Source organism: Capsicum annuum, chromosome 6 (assembly GCF_002878395.1).
Source record: "Capsicum annuum cultivar UCD-10X-F1 chromosome 6, UCD10Xv1.1, whole genome shotgun sequence".
Lineage (NCBI taxonomy): Eukaryota > Viridiplantae > Streptophyta > Magnoliopsida > Solanales > Solanaceae > Capsicum > Capsicum annuum.
The window spans coordinates 64,688,278-64,699,555 of record NC_061116.1 but is presented as its reverse complement, the minus strand read 5'-3'; the positions used below and the strand labels follow the sequence as shown (position 1 = coordinate 64,699,555).

General features: G+C 37.2%; 1 non-coding gene across 1 annotated transcript; it reads right to left on the bottom strand.

The window, feature by feature from the left end:
• Window positions 1-312: 312 nt before the first annotated feature.
• Window positions 313-419, bottom strand: LOC124899773. Its single transcript, XR_007057337.1, has one exon. It is a non-coding gene; the product is annotated as a small nucleolar RNA R71 (small nucleolar RNA).
• Window positions 420-11,278: the final 10,859 nt, after the last annotated feature.

Here is an 11,278-nt window from a genome sequence, read left to right as displayed (position 1 = left end):
ATTCGCAAGCTCAAACTAGGTGGTCGATTTGAATTGAAGTAGAATATGGTGCAATTATTAAATTCAGTAGGGCAATTCCATGGCCTTTCACATGAAGACTAGCAGCAGTACATACAGACCTTCCTGGAAATAAGTGATACTTACATTTCGGAAGGGGTGAATTCTGATTATGTCATATTGACACTTTTTCCCTTTTCTCTAATTTGAGAAGAAAAGAGGTGGTTACATGATGAACCACCACTCTCCATTACTTTATGGGAAGATCTAGCTCAAAATTTCCTTATTCGATTCTTTCCTTCAGTGAAGACTGCGCGTTTGAGAAGTAAGATTTTGAGTTTTAGACAGAAAGAAGGAGAGAATCTCTACCAAGCTTGGGGGAGATTTAAGGGTATGCTAAAAAATTTCCCTCACCATCATCAGTCTAATGATATTTTTGTTCATACTTTCACTGATAGGTTGGAGCAAAATATGAAGATTCTCTTGGATTTAGCTACAGATGGACAAGCTCTTGAGAAGACTTATGATGAACTGTACACATTACTGAATAGGATTTCACTAGGGAATCCCGATTGGCATGCTGATTCGAGAAGTGCTCCTAAGAAGGTTGCAGGGATATTGAAAGTAGATAAATTTACTGCATTACAAGAACAGATCGCAGCAATGCAAAATTGTATGATTACTCAGCTTAATAACATTAAGTTGGGGATTTCACAAGAAACAGGTACAACTAATGTAGCTCAACAGGCAAATTCCTGGTGTGAGGTTTGTGAAAGTAGTGAGTATGTAGCATATGCTTGTACGGCTAATCGAGATTCTGTGAACTATGTAGGGAATGCAAATCGTCAGGGACAACAGAATTTTGGTAACACATATAATACGAACTGGAGAAGCCATCCTAATTTCTTATGGGGTGAAAATCAGGCAAAGAACACTAATTAGTATAAGGGACCAATACAACAGAATCAATAACAGGTCTAGAATAATCAAGCTTCCACTCAAACAAGTAATATGGAGGAGATGCTAAAGCAGATTATAGCTAATCAAGTGCAGTTTATAGAATAGTTGAAGAGTCAACAGTTGGTTACTAGAAATTTAGAGTTGCCATTCGGTCAGATTGTGGGAGCACAGAATACAAGACCTCAAGAAGCCTTACCTAGAGATACAGACGCAAATCCAAAGTAGGTAAATTCAGTGACAATAAGGAGTGGGTTGAAGTTAGAGGAGGCAATATCTGAGAAGGTTAGTCCTACAACCACTGATGATGATCCTAATGTTAATGAAGAGAAAGAGGTAGAAGAAAAAGCTGCAAGTGATCAAACTCATAAGGAAAATAATACTTTACGTCTACCATTCCCTCAAAGATAAAGAAAATATCAAGAGGAGTCTAGTTACAAGAAATTTTTGGATTTTCTGAAGCAGGTTCTAGTAAATCTTCCTATTGTAGATATTCTACAGAGTATTCCAAAATATGCAAAGTACCTAAAGTATATAGTGGCGAACAAGAATCGGTTGACCGAGTATGCTACAGGTGTACTTACTGAGGAGTACAAAACAAACTACCCACGAAGCTAAAGGATCCAAGTAGTCTTACCTTACAGATCACTATAGGGTAGACCATCAATGCTCGTGGATTGTGTGACTTGGGGGCTAGCATAAATCTTATGACCACATCTTGGTACTGGAAGATGGGTTTTAAAAGTCCCAAACCCAATACTATTATTTTTCAGTTGGCAGATAGGTCCTTTGCTAAGCCTAATGGTATTATCGAAGATATCTTGGTGTAAGTGGGATCCCTAATCTTTCTGGTAGACTTTGTAATTCTTGACTTTGAAGCTGATCCTATTCTTTCATTTATTTTAGGACGACTTTTCCTAGCAACAGGACAATCATTAATTGATGTAGCAGCAGGGAAGATGACAATGAGAGCGCATGATAAAGTAGAGGTTTTTGATGTGTATAAGGTGCAAAAATTGCCAGCTATATATGAGAAGTTTTCTGCTATATCCGTTATAGACCTCGAGTCTAATCAGAGGCTGTTATTATTAGATAATCCATTAGAGCGAGTCTTGGTAGGTTGTGATCTTTATGGAGATATGTAGGAGTTGTCATTAGTTTAAGTCATGAATTCGGTGGTCATTGAAACAAGAAAATTGCCTTTTAAGACATTGAATAGGCCAATTGGTCCATCCCTCAAAGTTTTAATTGATGAAGCTCTAAAATTAAAGCTTAAGGTTCTTCCTCCTCTCTTGAAATATGTTTACCTTGGTGATAATTATACCTTGCCTATGATTTTGTCTGCAGGATTATCTGATATGTAAAAAAAAAAGTAATGACAGTCCTGAAAAAGAGGAAGAAGGCAATCGGGTGGCAGATGTCTAAAATTACAGGGATAAATCTAGCTTTTTGCATGCACAAGATACACATTGAAGAAGTTGTCAAACCAAGGTACAACAACAACATAGGTTGAATCTAGTGATGAAAGATATAGTGTGGAAAGAGGTAATCAAGTGGCTCAATAATGGGATTGTTTATCCAATTTCAGACAGCAAGTGGGTAAACCCAATACATTGTGTCCTAAAGAAAGGTGGGATGACCGTGGTTACTAATGAAGAAAATGAGCTAATTCCCACTCGCATGGTGACTGGATGGAGAATCTGTATTAACTACCGGATGTTGAATGAAGTCACAAGGAAGGACCACTATCCCTTCCCTTTCATTGATCAGATGTTGGATAGGTAGGTAGGGCAGGAGTATTACTATTTTCTTGATGGTTACTCAGGTTATAATCAGATCACCATTGCTTCCGAGGACCAAGAGAAGATGACTTTTACTTTATCATATGGTAAATATGCGTTCAAACGCATGCCTTTTGGCCTCTGCAATGCACCTGCAATGTTTCAGAGATGCCTGATGGCAATATTCTATGACATAGTTGAAGAATTTATTGAGGTATTTATGGATGACTTTTCTATTTATGGTTATTCTTTTAATAAATGCTTGTAGAATCTAGATCGAGTCCAAGCTCGATGTGAAGATATAAATTTAGTGCTGAACTGGGAAAAATGCCACTTTTTGGTGAAGGAAGGAATAGTCCTTGGCCATAAAGTGTCATGTAGAGGACTTGAAGTAGATTGAACCAAAATTGAAGTAATTGAAAAACTGCCACATCCAATCATAGTGAAGAGAGTGTGAATTTTCTTGCAGGTGTTTTATTCAGGACTTTTTGAAGATTGCAAGCTCGATGTGTAAATTATTAGAAAAAAAAGGCCAAGTTTGATTTTGGGGCGGATTGTCAAGAAGCCTTTGAGAAGATGAAAAAGAAGTTGATACAAGCTCCCATTTTGATTTCTCCAGATTGGGAGTTGTCATTTGAATTGATGTGTGATGCTAGTGATGTAGTTGTAGGAGCTATTTTGGGGAAAAGAAAAGACAAGGTATTTCGCTCTATTTACTATGCTAGTAAAGTCTTGAACGATGCCTAAATGAATTATACAGTCACTAAAAAGGATATGTTAGCGGTGGTTTATGCATTTGATAGATTTAGAGTATACTTGGTGGTCATAAAGGTTATTGTTCATACACTCCATGTGGCCATCAAGTATCTCTTCAATAAAAAGAATGCAAAGCCTAGATTGATCTGGTGGATTTTATTACTGTAAAAGTTTGACTTGGAGGTTCATGATCGAAAAGAAGCAGAAAATCAAGATGCAGACCATTTGTCAAGGTTAGAGACTCATGACCATATTGTTGATAACTGTCTTAACATTCGAGATAAATTTTTAGATGAAAATATATTGTCTATAAAACAGTGTGAAGTTCCTTGGTATGCGGACATTGTTAATTTATTGGCAATTAATTTTTACCCTCCTGAAAGTTCAATTCAACAGAAGAAGAAACTATTTCATGATTGTCGTCCTTTTATATGGGACGAGCTATATCTTTTCAAGTAGGGTTTGGATATGAGGATGTGTTCTGAAAGCTGAATTCACACGAGTGTTATAAAAGTGTTACTCATCCCTTTATGGTGGATATCATGGAGGTGAGAGAACAAATAAAAAATGTTACAATCTATTTTTTTTTGGCCATTATTATTTCGAGATGCAGTAGCTTTTGTAAAGATTTGTTATCAATGCCAGAGGTTAGGTACAATTTCAAGGCGTCACGAGATGCCCCTAAATAATATCTTTTTAATGTTAGGGGATTGATTTTATGGGACCATTCCCACCATCAAATAGTAAGTTGTACATATTAGTGGCAGTTGATTATGTATCTAAATGGGTGAAAGTTGTAGCTTGTCCTACTAATGATGCGAGAGTAGTGCTAAAGTTCATGAAAAAGCAAATATTTTCTTGATTTGGCACTCCACGAGCTATAATTAGTGACGGAGGTACGTACTTTGTTAACACTTGGTTTAAAAATCTCTTAGCTAAATATGGTGTTAGGCATAAGATGGCCATTGCATGTCATCCACAAACAAGTGGTCAAGTTGAGGTGTCCAACTAGGAGATAAAGCAAATACTGCAGAAGACGGTTAATGGGCAACGAAATGATTGGGCTGAGAATCTAGATGATGCATTGTGGGCGTACATGACAACTTATAAGATACACATAGGGACCTCCCCATATCGTTTAATTTATGGTAAAGCTTGCCATTTGCCTGTAGAGTTGGAACATCAAGCTTATTAGCCGTTAAAAAATTGAATTTAGAGATGAATGCTGAAGGAGAGAAGAGATTGTTGCAGCTTATTGAATTATATTAATTTCATCTCAATGCTCATGAGAATGCCAAACTATACAAGGAAAAAACCAAGAGATAGTACGATAGGCAAATTCAGGATAGAGTGTTTGAACCCGGACAACTTGTTTTGCTATTCAATTCAAGGCTAAAGCTATTTTCGGGTAAATTATGGTCTAAGTGGTCCGGGCCTTTTGAGGTAGTACAAATGATGCCTCATGGAGCGGTTGAAATATGGAAAAAAGAGAAAACTAAGAAGTATTTAATAAATGGAAAATATGTGAAGCATTATTGATCATGGAGATAAACACAACGTATCCATCACTTTTGCTGATGAGTGAGACTGCGCTAAGTTATGTCATAACGTAAAATAAGGCGCTGCATGGGAGGAAACCTACGAATGTAATGTAACAGGATAGCTTCTTTTTGTTTTTAATTTTTAGAAAAGAAAAAGAAAAGTGAAAATACAAAAAAATGAGTCGTGCCATGATCGAAAACAAGGCGTTTGGTAGGAGGCAACCCACTTTTTCTTACGTAATTTTGGTGTTTTTAGTTGATATACAGGAATGAGAAATTTGGTGAAGGAATTTAGAGGAGATAGAGAAGATGAGAAGTGGGTGAACTATGATTTTCGAGTAAGTTAAATAGGTGTCAAGAGGTACAAAAGGTAAGGGGGAAGAAAGGAGTCCCCAAAATAGGAAAAATTTTGCTTTAGAATTTTTTTTGGATACAATTTCTCGTGGATCGATTCTAAGTCAATGCGTTGCATTGATGTGCATCATTCCCACACTTATAACTTTTTTTGAAGGCTAGTTCTAGTGAATTGACATGATGTCAACACGTCGAGTCATTCCTAATAATGCGTTATACATCGCGCCGCGTTGGAGGTTACGCAGGTAACACTTAGAATAGATTTTTGACACAATTTCCTGTGTAACGATGCGGACTCAACACGTTGCATCGCTTCTTTAATGCGATTATTGACGCATTGCGTTGCCAACAACTTTTCATATAAAGTTAAACCTAATTAGATCCCACCTCTCCCCCCTTATATAAACACCTTTCCTCTCATTTTTCTCTTTCCCTAATAAACCTAGCCACCGCCGCCCTTAAACCCCCAAACCTTAAAATTTTTTTCCCTAATTGGTGTCCTTCCTTGGTATTAAGAACAACAATTCATCTTCATTTTCTTAATCAAGACCAAGGTAAGTCTTCAAACTTCTTATGAGTTTAAATACACTACATGATGACATGAGTTAATTTGTTTATAATTTATGACATGTGAAATTGGCATGCATAAAAGTTAAATTTCTAGTGTATTGTACTTAGATTACTTGAAGTTATAGGCTAAATTGAGGGCTTTAGCTGTAGGATAATTTAAAAATCTCGTTGGGTAGAATTTGAGGGTGATAATATGTGAGTTGTGGGATCCAAAATGGTGTTATATTACAATTGCTTTGTTGCACTGTTAGTCCATTTGTGTGGTTGATGACGATTTGGGATGGAATAGGATAGTTTGTGTGCTTGCTCTAGTTGAAAGAATAAAATTGCACTTTAAGTTGATCTTTTTCCTACATGATAAGTTATTTTGCTGAAACTACTGCGAATTTAAATAAATTTGGGGTGTTAATGTTCACTACATGATGGCAACTAAGTGTGAGGTGGATCTCGATCTCACACCACTTTAGCGGTAGCTATAAATTACTGAATTAAGTGCTATTGATGTGAGGTTAGGTTTGACATGTTGAATGCACGTATGTGAAAGTGTTGAAGAGTGGTAATGTGTGAATGAATGGCTATGTATTCTGTAAAAATTTGTAGTCTACTAAGTTATTGTGATGAGATTTTGAATTGTCACTGCTGGAAGATGAATTTTATTTGATGATTGGCGAATTGATTTTGGTAATTGTATGTTGAACGGGGGAAGTGTTAGTACCCTGGTTCATGTACCTGTATACCTATACTAGAAACTAAGGGTGGGGTGAATTCCACACTTAGTGGTTGCTAGTTCATAAGATGCTTGTTTGATGAGTTTGTGGGCTATTACAATTAATAGGTACTATGTCTAGCCAGCAACACAAGAGCAAGGGAAAGAATGTGGCTGGTTCGTCTGAATCTAGACACAAAAGGAGCCGACATGCTGATCGTGTGCCCCCAGCCCCACATATTCTGCAAGGTCAATCTAGGAGGTATGGGACTAAGGCAGTTGAGGAGGCTAGGAGAAAATGCCATTCCCAACATAAGAAGTCTAAGTATTCAACTGACCATTTCATTAATAGGGTTAGCTTGATGAAATAATATCCAAGTATGGTGCACAAAATTGAGGCACTGCACATGACTTTCCTCTTCGAACAGCCATCTGAGTGCTACCTAAGTCTTGTGCGGGAGTTTTATGCTAATTGGGACCTGCAAAACAAGGATGCAGAGGTTGAGGTAAGGATTCGTATGGTTACTTTTACTGCTAATACTGTGAATGACCTAGTAGGTACACCTATGGTGGATGCTGAGCCACTGAAAAGATTGAATGTTGAACCACCGTACCAACACATTCGCCATCTCTTATATGGTACTCATTCGACAGCCCGGTGGATTCGCTATAAAGAGGGTGGTACTCATGTGTCACTCCCTTTTGCTCACATGAATAGGGAGGCCCAACTATGGGAAAAAATTATTTATGCTTGCCTTGTCCACGAGATACATATGACAGAGGTGATGCGTGACAAGGTGTGTGTCATTTATACCCTGATGGGCGAAGATATTGAGTTGAATGTCAGTGCAATTATTTTCTTCGCCATGAGGAAAACTAGGTTTTAGGGTAGTCTTCGGTATGGATTTGGTGGACCGTTGACTCAATTTCTGCAGTGGCAGGGGGTACCTGAGGAGAAGGTGGATTACCTACCACCAGTTGTTATGCGATCATTGGATTTCTCTCATACTAAGGGGCCAGCACCTTATGCTGATACTTTGACTATACCCGAGCATCAGGCTCAGAATAACGAGATCACCACCCAGATATATGGGCTTACTAAGCTGCAGTTAAAGATTGGAAGGCATCCAGCCACCCAACAGAAGGTTTGTGCTGTGTAGTTGGACTATCCACTTGGGTGTTATGCCCAGACTATGCTGAGGATAGGCCCCGATTTTGATGAACTACTAGATGATGATGTCCCCACCAATGAGGAGAGGCAGTTGAGCTATTCCGATGCTGAGTATGAAGAGGAAGAGCAGTCTGATGATGGTGATACAAGGGATGATTTTGCTGATGATGAGGGTGATGATGATGACATGACGGCAATAGTACCATTTGAGTTATTAGGGAGTACGATTCCAATTTGCCATATGCTTATTTGATAGCACCGGGACAGTGCTTCATTTTAAGTGTGGGGTGGGGTGGAATTTCTCATTTCTTCTTCTTTCTTATTTTTTATGGTTTGGTTGAACAATTTTATTTTTTTGTTTTGTTTGGATAATTTTCTAGCTATTCGGAACACTATTTTTGTAATAGTTAGTAAATTTATAGTTTAGATGGTTGCCCTTTATGGAAAATTCAGTTTAAAGTATTTATTTTTTGCCCTCCTCGGCAAATTTCAGTTTATAGTATTATTGTTGCCCTTTCTAGCAATTAGAAATAACTCTTCATAGTTAATTCCCTCCCCTATGATAGATGGATGACGATCGTCTTTAGGAGAGTTTGTCTTTAAAAGCTAGGAAAGTGATAAGATCCCGATTGCGACCTTTGAGAAATGCATGGTGTTGGGCTAGACATTTTTTGTTACTATAAATTCAATTGTTTTGAAACAAAAGAATGAGTGTTTTTAGATGTGAAATCTCAACAGCTGTAGTGCAATTTGATTGGCTTAATATTGAATTTGACAAAGAACAAGATCGGGAACCTTAAGGATCCGACTTGATTCTTAGCATGCACTGAGTATGTGAGTATTTGTTTGTATTCTACATGTATAGGAATGACTAGAACTTGCCCGGTGTGTTTACAAAGCAAAATATAGGGTGTTGGGTGTAGGAAGTGATTTAGGCATTTCTTTGTTAACTGAATTATAAAGACTTCATTTACCGACCCCTTATGCATTTCCCTAGTTAGCCCTGTTGAGCCTATAGCCTGATTTCTTTGGTAGCCTCATATGTAGCCTAATCCTTTCTTTGATAGACCTTAATTCTATCCACAACTCATAAGCGCGTTAATATAGATAATTGAATAAGAAGGGAGTGTGAAATTGGAAAAGGTGAAAGGTGAAAGTGAAGCTCTAAAGAAGTGTTCATTATGTGTTTAATTGTAAGGGTTATGAGTTAGAGAAAATGTGAAAGAAAGTTCAGTTTTTGTTACCTCGTTTTTTTTACAATGAGCCTGTTTTGGCCCTGGTCCATTGAGGACAATGTGTACCTCAACCAAGGCGAATAGCTTTAGTTGAGGGTGGATACTATAGGGGTGCGTAACAAGAATTGAGGTGTGAATAAGAGTAAAAATTGAAATTGTGATGTAAGAAGAAAAATACTCCTACCGTAGTTTTGTAACGTGCTTAAAAAAATTCGGGTGAAACAATTGATGTGTGAAGGTAATGACGTGGAAAAATTGGGTTGACAAAATATGATTTCGATTAAAGATGGTTATGTATTAAAGCGCTTATAGAGATTAGTCACTATCTCATAAATAGTTCCTACTCGTCCCTTAGCCTACATTATAACCATGAAAGACCTAATTGATCCTACATTTCAGCATCCGACTATTAGTGGAGTATTACACTAAGGGCAAGCTTATGGTTCATTATCTATTATGTATGAATTATTTGTTGAGGGAGAGTGATTAAATTTTGAGATTCCCCTCATGATAAATATTGAAAAATTGTGACTAGTAAGGGAAAACTTTCTTGTTGTGAGGGTGTGTGCAGATGAAAGTCCGGATTACTTATTATGTTGTTTGATTAAGTTTGTTAACAAATTGAATGTCACTGTTGAGATGATGAGGTTTGAAACAAATGGTTCATGTGCGAAAGAGTATTCTTGACACGTTTGTGTAAATGCCCAACGCTAGCATGACTCTTAGGTTGTTATTAGAAGATTTAGTGATTGTGCTGCTTGAAGTTGTTTGAGGATGAACAAGGCTTTAAATGTGAGGTGGTGATATTGAGAGTATTTATATGTCCAAACACCGCTATCTACCCATATTTGGACTTGTTTTTGAGAAAAAAAATTGTGTTAATTATATTTCATTTGAGCTAAATTCTGTTTCGTGGCTAACCAATGTGATTAGTGATACAAGGTAAATTTCCAAGGGATTCAGACTAAAATTGGACACATATTATGAAACAATTGTTTATCGATGGGGGAATTAATCATGTTGACGTGAAAAACCATTTCTTATCAAGTCCAAGAACATGTGTAGATGAATGAGAGCAAGAATAAAAGAAAACAGCTGAAAAAGAATGAGTTACAAGATTTAATCAAACATTTAGGGTGAAATTTCAGTGACGCGATGTGAAGTCGATGCGTCAGTCCGTGAATCCAATGCCTTAGCTAAATTTCAGAAGGAAATTCCAAAACATCGACGCGAAGTCGATGCGTCATGTCAATCAGTGAGTTTGGTGACTTAGTTAAATTTTCAGATGACAATTCCAGTGATGTGATGCGATGTCGACGCATCGCGTCATGTGTTGTGAATTGAGACTTAGTCGGATTTTTTAAGTGAAGTTCCAGTGCATCAACGCGATGTCAACGCGATGCGATGTTGACGCGACGTGATGGCCTTATTAAAGAGATTCGTGGCATGTCGCTTCAATAGTCCAGATCTGGTGAATTTTTTTCAAGTATAAAAAGAACATGTGAGCACAATTCCAAACACTTTTTGCAAGCATAGTAGCGGCGGAAAAACATACAATTCTCTCTTTTAGGGTTCTTATTATTTCTTTTGAACTTCTTTACTTCAAGATTAATTTTGGGTATGATTAATTACTTATTTTTGATGTTTAATTCAAATATGAGTGGCTAAATACCCTTGTTCTGAGATTGAGGCAAAGAACATGATTACTCTTTGATATTCTTTGTCGTAGTTTCTTTCTGAATTATCATCTAGGTTGGTCTTAATTTCTTGAGCTTACTATTTTGATCAGTGGCCACCATTAGAATAAATCTATATTTCTATGTGAATTCGGGAGGAGAATCGTAGGATAGAACGAAGAAATTAAGGAGCAAGGTCTTATCCTTTTATTAAATAAGGGGTTTGAATTAGCATCTAGGATAGGGATATACCTAAAAGCTTTGCTTGGTTCAATTGCAAGAAGACAACTTTATGAATCTAGAAGAATTATTATATCTCTACTGAAGTGGTAGTTGCAATATTCAAAGATAGAAGATTTGAGGTCGGGAGACCAAGATCGTAGCATAAACCTTGCGAATCAACAACTCGATAACCAATTACACTGCAATAAGAATAGAGATTTGTATGATTGTTCGATATGCCTCAACCCTGGAATTTTCATCATTATTGTTTACAACCGTGCTTGCTTTGTGATTGTCACAAATTGCTATTTC